We start from the raw sequence: 11,615 nt of genomic DNA on the forward strand, positions 1-11,615 counted from the left end.
TGGTTTGGTTTGGTTTGGTTTGGTTTGGTTCGGTTCGGTTTGGTTTGGTTTGGTTCAGTTTGGTTTGGTTTGGCTTGGTTTCATGGTTTGGTTTGGTTGGTTGGTTTGGTTTGGTGGTTTGGTTTAGTTTGGTTTGGTTTGGTTTGGTGGTTTGGTTTGGTTTGGTTTGGTTGTTTGGTTTTTGTCACCTTGACACAACCTGGAACCAGTTGGGAAAAGAGAACCTCACAGGAAAAGAATAATGACCCCACTGGATTGGGCAAAGCTGTGAGGCATTTCATTGATTAACAATTAATGTGGTTAGGCCCACCCCACAGTGAGTGGTCCTGAGCAGTAAAAGAAAGTAAGCTAGGTAAGCCGTAAAGAGCGAGCCAGTAAAGCAGCATCCCTCCCAGCCAATGCCTCAGCTCCTGCCTCCAGGTTCCTGCCTCCAGGTTCCTGCCGTGCCTGAGTTCCTGCCTTGGCTTCCTTTGGCAATGAACTGCTTGTTACCTGGACGTGTAAGCTAAAATAAACTGTTTCCTCCACAGGTTGCTCTAGATCATGGAGTTTATCCTAGCAATAGACACCCTAACTAAGACAACGTGGCTGATGAAGTTCCAAAACGTTGAAATAAATGAACACAAACTATGAAGTGAGGAAGCTACTAAAACTATTGCTGCATTTTGTGTCTGAAATAACTGTCACCACCGATTCTGTATGCCTGATCTCACCGCGTGCTCTCGATAACACCGATTCTGTATGCCTGATCTCACCGCGTGCTCTCGATAAGGCTGAGGAAAGGCTATTATTGTTCTGGCTTGTTGTTGTTGTTAGTATTATTCATTAGTCATTATTTATAGACACGGGAACTGAAAATTAGCTCATTCAGGATTACAGAACTGGTAGGCAGGTCTCTTTCCTGCTAATTTTATACTTTTTCATTGCATGGAAAAAATGCTTCAGCAATGACAATTTATCTCAAGATATAAATAAATGAAATTTATTTATTTATACAACCATAGAATATTACACTATGCTAAAAAAAAAAGTGACTTGTAGAGCCATGGATGCATGTGTAAGAAACAGAAATGCATATTTGTAAGTAGTTGAAGCCAACATTAAAGAACTTCATGCTACACATTTATATATATATATATATATATATATATATATATATATTTTTTTTTCTTTTTGGTTTTTCAAGACAAAGTTTCTCTGTATATCCCTGGCTGTCCTGGAACTCACTCTGTAGACCAGGCTGGCCTCAAACTCAGAAATCCACCTGCCTCTGCCTCCCAAGTACTGGGATTAAAGACATGCACCACCATTGCCCAGCTCACATTTATATTTCAAGAAGAAAAAACTGTGGGCCCAGGAGAAATATCAGTCATTTTCAGGACCTCGATAATAGGGCTAGTGAATAAGCAGAGCATTGTGAACTTGAGGGCTGGTAATGAAGGGCGGTATAATGGAAGGCTCATGCTTATACTAAAGTTTCCAATCTGATAGACTGTCTCATGCCATTAATGGAGCCTATAGATTCTGAGCAATAGTGAATGGCCACATTGTTTCATCACTGTTAACCATCCCCCATGGTGTGGTGGGACATTGAAAATGGGGAACAGTCTATATCATGAAAGTAGAAAGCTATAGAACATCTCTGCACCCTCTGTTCTTAGTGTAAACCCAAAATCTCTCTAAACAAAATATTAGAGTAAGAAAAAAAATCTTCATGCACACCAAATCAAAATTCTCTTACCTGGAATATTTTTATTACATAGGAGGTAACATGGACCTACAAAAACAGGACTGATGTTAGGTCAAGGTTTAATTTTGCATGGGTTTATTAGGAATAACCTGTGAAGGGAATTTAATGGTTAAAAAGGAAATTAGATTCTGCCTTATCTGCCAAGCAGTGCTTCTTCTGCCTTGCCATGAACAACCCTCTCCACAATTAGAGCTCTGCTTTGCAAAGCACAATGTTCTCTTTCCTAATCTAGTTTACAATAACAATCCCACGGGAAGGTAATCCATAAGCAGAATTGCTTGGCTCACGGTTCTGGAGGCACGCAAGTCTAAGAACAGAGCACAGACATCTGTTCAACATCTGGTGAGGGCCTTCTGGGTGTGTCAGCTCCTGGTGAGGGCCTTCTGGGTGTGTCAGCTCCTGGTGAGGGCCTTCTGGGTGTGTCAGCTCCTGGTGAGGGCCGCCTTCTGGGTGTGTCAGCTCCTGGTGAGGGCCTTCTGGGTGTGTCAGCTTCTGGTGAGGGCCTTCTGGGTGTGTCAGCTCCTGGTGAGGGCCTTCTGGGTGTGTCAGCTCCTAGAAGGAGGTTGGGAGTAAAGGAGGTACTGAACCTATCTTCTTGTCAGGATTCCACTCTCACCACCACTGCATGAGTCCATTCTTGAGGACAGAACCCTGTAGACTTCACTCTCTCAACATTGGCCACTCAATATTACTGCACTGGGAGCCAAGTTTCCAACACACCTCCAGGTCTGATGGCCAGACCTATAATCATAATTGCAGCTACTCCAGAGACTAAGGCAAAAAGATCACAAATCCAAGGCCTGCCCAAGCTACAGCGAATTTAATATTTAATAGTCTATGCAACTTGGTAACAGTCTGTCTCAAAACTAAGATTAAAAAAGAAGGGGTCTGGAGTTATGCCCAGTGGCAGACTGTTTGGGCAGCTACATCATAGTCGAGCCTTAGGTTCCATACCCAGTACCACTGAGGGGAGGCCACAACCCTGACACAAGAATCTGGGACCATATTCAAGTTACAGCAACCATTCTATGTCAATTCTAATAACTAGGCAGTGCTTCCTTTTATAAAGTGGCCTCTGTTTTGCTGAGATATAGTTAATTTTTTTCACATGAACAGCCATAGATAAGTTTTTCCAACACCAGGGTGTGATCCGATACATTTCTCATCTCATTTTTGTGCTGACTCTATATTAAAGTGGAGAGTTGTCAAATATTTCACTTAAATGCCTCTGGAAAATGTCCCTTCCTCTTCATGCCAATTTTTGTATAACACCAGTCCAGATGGACACAGATCTACCTTCTAGCATTTCTTCTAACTGGCTGCAGTTGTTGCACAATGTATGCTTGGTCCTGGGTACCACAAAGGCAGGCGGGATGGGTAACCAAAGAGACACGAAGGTCCCTGCTAGCATCCTGAAATCCTAAGATCCAAAGAAAACCCAAGTTTCACAGCCCAGCAACCCTCTCCAATAAAGAAGGTAATTGGTTTAAAATAAGAGTTAGGAGCTAGACAGATGGCTCAACAGTTCAGAGTTCTTGCTGCTCCTGCGGAGGACCTGAGTTTAGTTCCCAGCACCCATATTAGACAGCTCACAACCACTTAAGACTCCAGCTCCGAGGAACATAACGCTCACTCAGGCCTCCATGAGCACCTGAATTCACAGTACACATACTCCCCACCCCCGAACACACATATATGTAATTAAACATAAAATAAATCTTTAAATGACGCAGTGTTTTAGGCTTTGTGGAACGCACACAAGCATCTGGTAATTGTGTCTTCAGCTCAGAGCTCACAAACTGCCATTTCTGAAACTCCATTCTATCTCCTAATATCGTTGCCATGATCTGCTGTTTGAAGAATGCTCAATCTTGAATTCTTATTTCTTACTTACTTCAGATTATATGGGGTTGACCCACCTACCCATGAACTTCATGCTAACATGCCTCTTTCTCCTACCAGCAGAGGTAAATTCTCCAAAGGTAATAAGAGTGATTGTACTGGGAAGGTTGGGAAGTGTTTGCTAGCAAAATAAAAAGTGAGTTAAAGATCCAAAGGAAGACAAGAAGCTGTAGGAGAGGGGAGTTTATGAAGGAACAAATAGGAAGCACAGGGCCTCATATGAGGACTAAGACGCCATCTTGGAACAGAGCACAATTCTCTCCAACACTGAGCCAAGTCTTAGGGCCAATGTGAAAGAAAGGTTGTTAGACACAAGGTCAATATACAAAAATACCCAGCACAGCCAACAAATTAGAAAGCACAGGCTAGGGAAGATTATTGTGTTTATAGTGATGAGAGCAGAGAAAAACTCAAAATGTACAAAACCATTAAGATAGAGAAGTATTTTTGACTTTTTTTGAAAAACTAATAAAGGAGAATCAGGCAGTTGGACTGGCACTTACTCACAGTGACAAACGAAAGCTCCTTCCTCCATGTCACAATGAGTGAAAATCAAGTCCCTGTGACAAATGGCAGCTCCATGGGTCATGTCAAGGTCATCTCAAAGGACATCTGAGGGAGCACACGCAGTTCTGTCGGCAAAGGACAAAACAAAAGGATGATGCAATGCACCAGGTACCTCACTTTACAAAAGGCTCCAGAGGATGAACAAGAATAGCTCCGAGCTAGCAAATGGCCAGCTTAACACTAGAGATCACAGAAATGGTGACACAGTCATAGAAACCTGAGCCATGGCCAACATGACACAGAAATCAGTGAAGGAGAAGGGTTGGCTTCAAAAACAGTACCATGACATGAGACTCTTCAAAAAAAGTTACCCCACACCGCATCAATTAATTTCAGATGAACTAAAAGCACTACTGCTTACAGAAACTGTGATGTTTAGCAAGGAAGGCCCATCCCCTAATCTGCTCATCTGCAAAATGGAACAATAATAACATGTAATTCCTAACATAAGGAAGAGTAAAGGAAATGAGGTGACTTTTTTTTTTTGTTACTCAGAACAACATCCAATATATACATTTGTTCAGTAAACAAACTAAGGTCAATGTAAACGACTAGCCAAACATGCATGCAAGTTTCTCTGTGACATCAAGGGAGACAAGAACTTTTTAAACGAGATGCTAAGATCATGAACATAATTGAAAACATTAATAATCTAACTTGGGGCTGGAGATGGTCCGACAGTTAAGAACACTGACTGCTTTTCCAGAAGACTGGGGTTTGGTTCCCACATGTCTGCTAACAACTGTCTGTAGCTCCAGTCCAGAGAACCCGATGCCCTCCTCTGGCCTTCTGTAACCCTGCATGGACATGGTACCCAGACATTCATGCAGGCAAAATGCCCATACACACAATACAAAATCTCAAAAAAGATAATAAGTTGACCCTGTTAAAGTTTAAAAATCTCTATGTTGAAAGATGGCAGGGCTAGCCTTTGTATTTCAAGTCAACCCAAAGGATGTGGGAAGATATTTACAGCATATGTAATATCCATACACAGAGTTTGTAAAGATCTACTAGAAATAAGAAAAGACAAATAATCTAATATAAAGTATGAGCAAAGTATATGAACAATGACTCAAAGATGAGAAAATCCAAAAGACAATGAATGTATAAACCATGTTCAACATCATTGATAATTGTGGAATGGATATATAACTGTGAGGCAACTATACAATATCCCTTTACACACTTTGTTAGTCTGTTCTGCCTTACTATAACAAAATACCAGAGGCTGGGTACTTCGCCAACTCTGTTTCCTAAATATCAAAGTTGACAACTCAGAAAGGCTATTGCCAAAAAAAAAAAAAAAATCAAGAATTGTAACACACTGTTGGACCATGAAAGGCAGTTTGTGTTCTGGTTGAGTGAGGCTTACTCTGGAGATCCAGTAGAAAAATCTACAAGGGACAGAACAGTGAGCTATGCTCCCAGACATTAGGTGCCTGACACCAGGAGCCCTCAACTCCATAACCCTGTGGCTATCAGTCAAGTAGGCATTGCCCCAAGCTCCTGGTATTTTGGCTGGACTCCACCCTCATAGTTACCTGGCTACAGCGAGGTATAGCCTGCCCCACGGTTACCTGGCAACAGCAAGATAGCCCAACCCACTATAAAAAGGGCTGTTTGGCCCCTCCTCTCTCTTAAGCTCTTGCTCTCACTTGTCTCTTACTCTCACCTCTTGCTCCCTCTCTCCCCCTCCCTTTCCCCTCTCTCCACTTGGCCATGACTCCCTCCCTCACTCCCTCCCTCCCCAGACCACCAGACCAGACCAAGGACTCTTGCCCGAGGGAGGGAACCACCGAGTGCCTCCCAACCCCACCCCACCCCACCCCACCCCACCCCACCCCACCCCACCCCACCCCCCGCCCATTCTCCTTTCCACACACCGGGGCTGAATAAGCCGTCCCCTGGGGAGCCCCCCACTTTGTTCTCAGCTCTTCTGTGACATCCAGCAGTGTCTGAGATGTCCGAGACTGAGAACCTGTCATCTCTAGCCTCTGTGCGGTCCAGGGATCCCAGAGCCAGCTCTCTTACGGTACCCAGCGGCCTGTGGTGCCCGAGAGTCGGTGCTGAGACTGCGCCTTCCCCATCCTCAGAGCAGGGACCTGCGGCCTAACACAGCCCGACACCCTCGCCACGAGGTTCAGTGGGGTCCTGCAGCAGTCTCCCGCATGTCCAGTCTCCCCGGGCTCTGGTGGGATGCAGGTCTCCCCTCTCCTTTTATTTCCCCACTCCCGGCTCCCAACAACACACATCGGGATCAACCTCTCCCCCTGCCCAGCTGGTCTAAGCTCCATCATTTCCTCCTGGACCATTGTAATAGCCTTTTATTTCCTCTCTCTTTGTCTGCCTGGACCACTCATCAGTGGCCTTTCACTGCTGATCTGCTTCCACAGGTGCCATCTTTTAATGTATTTTAGCTGTATCAACTGAAGCAAAAATTTGAATCAGATCATGTTACACTTTCCAGCTCAAAACCCACCTACAGCTCCCACCCAGAAACAGGCAAATGATGTCAAATGGCCACAACCCAACTATGATCGGCTTGTAATTCCTCCTTGGCCTCAGCCTCTACTATCTCCATCCTTGGGCCCCTGCACTGATGCTGAACTTAGGAGCATGCTTCCACCTCAAGCCCTTGGCACTTAGAGTTTTTTCTGACTACAATGCTTTTTCCCCATAAACCTACACTTCCTTGAACTCCCACAATTAAAATCATCTCAGTGAAGCCTCACCTCACCAGGCTTCTAAATTCTGACAGCACCAACACTCCCTACACATGCTGCCTGATATACCATTTATGAAATTTATGTTTCAAGAGCAAGGGATTTTTGTTCTTTTGAGCATTTGACATCCCAGTATTCAGTAGGCACCCAATAAATATTGGCTCAATAAATAAGCGACTATGAGTTATAACTCTGTTATCTTCCAAGCATCATGTTTGTGACTGGAACATAGATTCTGGGTGAATCTCTTAAGGACTGGCAATTATGTAGCAGAACGTACTGAACTATTGCATATACACATAGCTTAATAATTTAAAATAATTAGTTGAAGAAGCTAGGCAGAGACCTGGCCTGTTTCCACTTACCAGGGCTGTTCGTTCTGTTTTGTCCTGCAGAGGGCGCTATACCAACCATGAGGATACCCCTCTTAGCCCTCATGAAAATAACTGTCTCTGCTCTGCCCGTTGTTCTACTGTAGGCATTATACAGATTCTGGAAGTCAGAAAGTCATGTTTCTGTCCTCTGTTCCAATGTCAAGTGGGGCCCCCTCTAAAATGTCCCAGTGATGACTCTAAGATGGAGTGACAAAGTGGATCCCTCTTTCTCCTTCCTGAAGATGTGTTTGGCCTCACAGGTGGACCTCTGCAAACACAGCCCATAGTGATCTACCCGCTTGTGGAACCAGGCTCTCTGAGGCATGGGAGTTTGTGCCTCTCTTAGGTCATGGAATTGTATGATTCTTTTATGACTAGAAACATGATTTCAGAAGCCTGACACGGTGTGCTGCAGATGGTGTTTGAGTGTGGAGCTCCGAATCCCAAACTTTCCATCCTGTCTCCCAGCCCAGCCCCAAATCCACACTTGCTTACATTTTAAAAGGGGGTGAAAGATCTTGGGAAAGAAGCCACAGAGCACATGAAGATCACACTGGATGGGGAGAACTATCTTGATTGAATGCAGATAGGAAGGGTCGTGCTCCCCCCACCCCCGTGAGGAATTCCGCTGCCAGCATGCACTGTGGGGCTACACACCAGGTCCTGTCTGCTTATGCAACTCAGAGCGTTCATCTTTTCACCCCTTCCTTGAGTCAGCTCAGGTCTGGCTTTCATTATCCTCTCCATGTGTTCTCTCCTTAGTGTAGGCTGCAATTGTTGACTTGTAGAGCGTTGGAAAGCAACAAAGCAAGAATAGCACAATTTGGCCGGAGCCAACAGCAGCCCGGAGTTTAACTGAACTTTACTCGAAGCTGGTCCTGAAAACAAAGGCTTACAACTGTGCCTTTTGCTTGAACCAATGCCCAGAGCCAAGTTCTCTGTGTCCAGGAATTCATCAGCATGGATGAATCCCTGTCTTAACCTCCTGAGGCCAGATGGACCCAAAGGCCAGCCCTCAACAGCTCTGCCCTTGAAGACTTGTGGCAAGCGTCTTGCTGTGACATTCAGGAGTCTCCATCCCTGAGGAGCTTGGGAAGTCATAACAGTTTCCATCACGTTGAGGGCGGGTCAGTGTTGGCTTTGACATACTGTGCATGTGAGGCACACTGTGTCAATCCACTCCTTGACATGCTCTATCCTACTCTCCACATTAGCCACCAATGGTCTCAACTTACCCAAAGATGCCGTGATTGTCCATAAACTTAACATGTGGAGGATGCCCTTTAAACTGGGCACAGGTGACTGGCACCCAGTCCAGAAGAAAGGAGTGCTAAGCACCATCTTTCCTCCCTCTGTTTCCTGACTAGCTGCCTCATACTTTTGCCGCTATGACTCAGTTTCCTACAGTGGAAGACTAGCTTCAACATGTGAATATTTTTGAGTATTTTCTCTTTTTTGTTGTTTTTTTGTTTCTTCAAGATAGGGTCGGTCTCGCTACATAACTCTGCCTGTCTTGGGACCCACTATGTAGACCAGGTTTGTCTCAGACTCACAGAGATCTGCCTGTCTCTGCCTCCCGAGAAGTGAGATTAAAGGCTTGCTCCAGCCACGACGCATGGCCCTACGCTCTCATTTTTGAATTGTTTTTGTTAGGTGTTCTATCACAGGAATAAGAAAAACAATAACAATGAATACAGAGACCCTGAAATACATCAACACAGCAACAGCTACCTTATCTTTGGCAAAGGCGTCAAAAATATACATCAGTTTAAAAAAAAAAAAAAGATACCTCCACAACAAAGGGTGCCAGGAAGACTGGATCTCTACGTGTGGAAAAATGAAACCGGACCCGAATAGCTCACACTGCACAAAAACCCAGAGAATGGATCGCAAACCTTCATGTAAGGCCTGAAGTACTAACACCACTGGAAGGACATCGGGTAAACACTAAGACATAGCCAAGACCTCTAAAGATGATCCCAACTGCAACAGAAATAGCCCCAAGAACTGACCAAAGGGACTGTATGGAATTAAAAGGCTCCTCCATAGCAAAGAAATCAGTCGGGATAGTAAAGAGATGGCCTACAGATGGGAGAAACTTTCCCCAGCCTCAGAATTTGTAAATGTATTTGGTCATATCTGTTCTTCTAAAAATTCTGTGTGTGTGAGCAAAACATGACAATGTGTATGTGCTTGAAATTTCGAAATGAAACCCATTAACTTGATGTGCTTTTCCGCATCCCACTGACATTTATATAACTTCTTCAGTAACGCCTTCTTAAAGCTGGACTGCTTTCTCGGCTTTGACTGCACGGGTTCCTTCAATTCTTCATGAGCTGACTGTATGTCTGGTGCCTCCGTTCTCTGGCTTGGTTCTAGAGGGGCGCGTCACCTCTGTGCTCACCGATTATTCCTTTGTTGGACAGACAGAATTCATCTGACCATTTGCCCATCTTTGCTTTTTGGTACCTGAGATTTTTCCAGGAAAAAAAAAAATGTTTGCCAAGATGTTTGCTTTCAGCCATTTTACTCCTGGAGGTCTCAGATTTGGATTTTAATCTATTTTGAGTTGCTTTGCATATACATCTTAACTCATTTTCTCATCTTAAGAACTTCTTAGAGACCTTTAATAAAATCAGAACTCTCAATTCCTTCAGCAGCCAATCAAACTAGTTAATAAAATTAACTGTGTTCTTTAAGGTTATATATATTTTTTAAACAAAGGGTTCCTGTTTAAACATGGGTTGATGTGGTCTTAGGAGTTTTTTCTCTCTTCTTCAATTGATTTAAGGTTTGTTATCATAAGGTTCTTCATCATGACTTATTGTCTCGACCATCTTCTGAATGAATCTCAGTTTGGTTTGCTATGATCTCCTCATTTCTCCTGGGTTATAGTTTTGTTGTTTAAAGCCCTTTCTGTCTTACTGCATGTTGAAACTAGAAATGATTTGCGTTTTTTCTCTCTTTATTTCCTCCCTAGACTCAAAAGCAAGACCAAATCAGGAGGGACAGCAAGCTTTTTTGCAGAAGCCCAACAGTAAGAATGTTCTTCTCAGTGGTCCTGGGAGAGGGGGGGTCAAAAGCAGCCAGAGATAATATGTCAGCCTAGGCTGTGAGTGTACCAGGAAAGCTGGGGAACTGGGTGACCGCCTGGGCTTGTCCCACTGGCAACAATCCAAAGTTAAATTGAAGCTAACTGCTATTTTAAGCTTAGTCCCACTAGCCACTGAGCAGTTTGCAAGTGAGCAATACCCACAACAGGGAACACAGGGCACTTCCATCCAAGGTTCAATGGAGGAATGCTGCTTTGAGCTTTGGGCATCTTCTAGGCTTTCTGAAGCTCCTCTTCCCAAATTCCAGTCTTATGTGGTGCTTTCTGACCAGACCCTAAGATCTTTCTACAGCCTACTTTGAAGTCCATAAAAATCCAAAGTTAGGTCCCGCACTTGACGAAGGATGCTCAGTGCCAGTCCCCACCTACTCTAGGTCAAGCAGTGGATGCAGCCTGCTTGCCTCTCCAGATGGGACCACACTCACGATGTAGCCTCTGAGGACATTCTCTGCTTCTATGTGTCATTGACAGTGCATTTAAAATATTCTTAATGTGCTTTATACAGCATTTTTCAGTTATTCATTTTTGAGTAGGTGTTGAGACAGAACCTGCATAGACTTCTATGTAGAATGCAGTGTAGAATTCACTATGCATACCTGGCCTTGAATTTGTGAGCCATCCCTCCAAGTTCTGGAATTATAGGTGCGCACCACCATACATGGAAGATTCTACATATTTAGAAATTATATCTTGGTGTAATTTGTTCAGATATTTAGTCTACCCTACTGCCAAAACTGGAGATGCCATCATTGGAATTTCCCACAAATCACCTCTGTCTGTCTTCTTCCCCTCCTCCTCCTCCCTCCTGCTTCCTACTTCTTCCTCCTTTTCTCCTTTTCCTTTCACTTTTTTTATTCCCTCCATTTTGCTTTGGAGAATGAGGAAAAATCAGCCTCAAATAACTAGTTGAAAGCTCTCATTCTTAGAAGAACACAAGAAAAAATAATATGATCAGTGAGTCTGGTCTATCTGCAACAATTTGATGACATATATGAAACACACCCTTGATTTGTATTTGAAGTAGAATCTAAAATGACGAGAGAATCTACTTTTGGCATGCTGATCCTTACAGGAATTCACTGGTGTCTCCTAGGTAAGAACTGTTGACAGTTGTCTAGCTGGGGACAATGTAAAAGACTGTTCTACTTGCTGATGATTATGTCCTACAGAAGAAATTAAAAAAA

At 43.8% G+C, this 11,615-nt stretch overlaps 2 long non-coding RNA genes across 3 annotated transcripts in view; one reads left to right on the forward strand and one right to left on the reverse strand.

Annotated features, from left to right (window-relative positions):
- Positions 1–11,615, forward strand: part of LOC116099465 — a 16,362-nt gene that overhangs the window by 2,592 nt on the left and 2,155 nt on the right. The window contains exon 2 of the long non-coding RNA XR_004122255.1: positions 10,300–10,356. This is a non-coding gene — a long non-coding RNA (uncharacterized LOC116099465). The remainder of the gene's footprint in view (positions 1–10,299; positions 10,357–11,615) is intronic.
- Positions 1,733–11,615, reverse strand: part of LOC116099467 — a 33,918-nt gene continuing 24,035 nt past the window's right edge. Inside the window, exons 2-3 of one of the 2 annotated variants that reach the window (XR_004122257.1) lie at positions 4,160–4,284; positions 1,733–2,302 (exon numbers count right to left, since the gene is read on the reverse strand). This is a non-coding gene — a long non-coding RNA (uncharacterized LOC116099467). Of the gene's footprint in view, positions 2,303–4,155; positions 4,285–11,615 lie in introns of both variants that reach the window. The other variant, XR_004122258.1, reaches the window with a different exon arrangement.

The sequence above is a fragment of the Mastomys coucha genome, unplaced genomic scaffold (assembly GCF_008632895.1).
Source record: "Mastomys coucha isolate ucsf_1 unplaced genomic scaffold, UCSF_Mcou_1 pScaffold20, whole genome shotgun sequence".
NCBI lineage: Eukaryota > Metazoa > Chordata > Mammalia > Rodentia > Muridae > Mastomys > Mastomys coucha.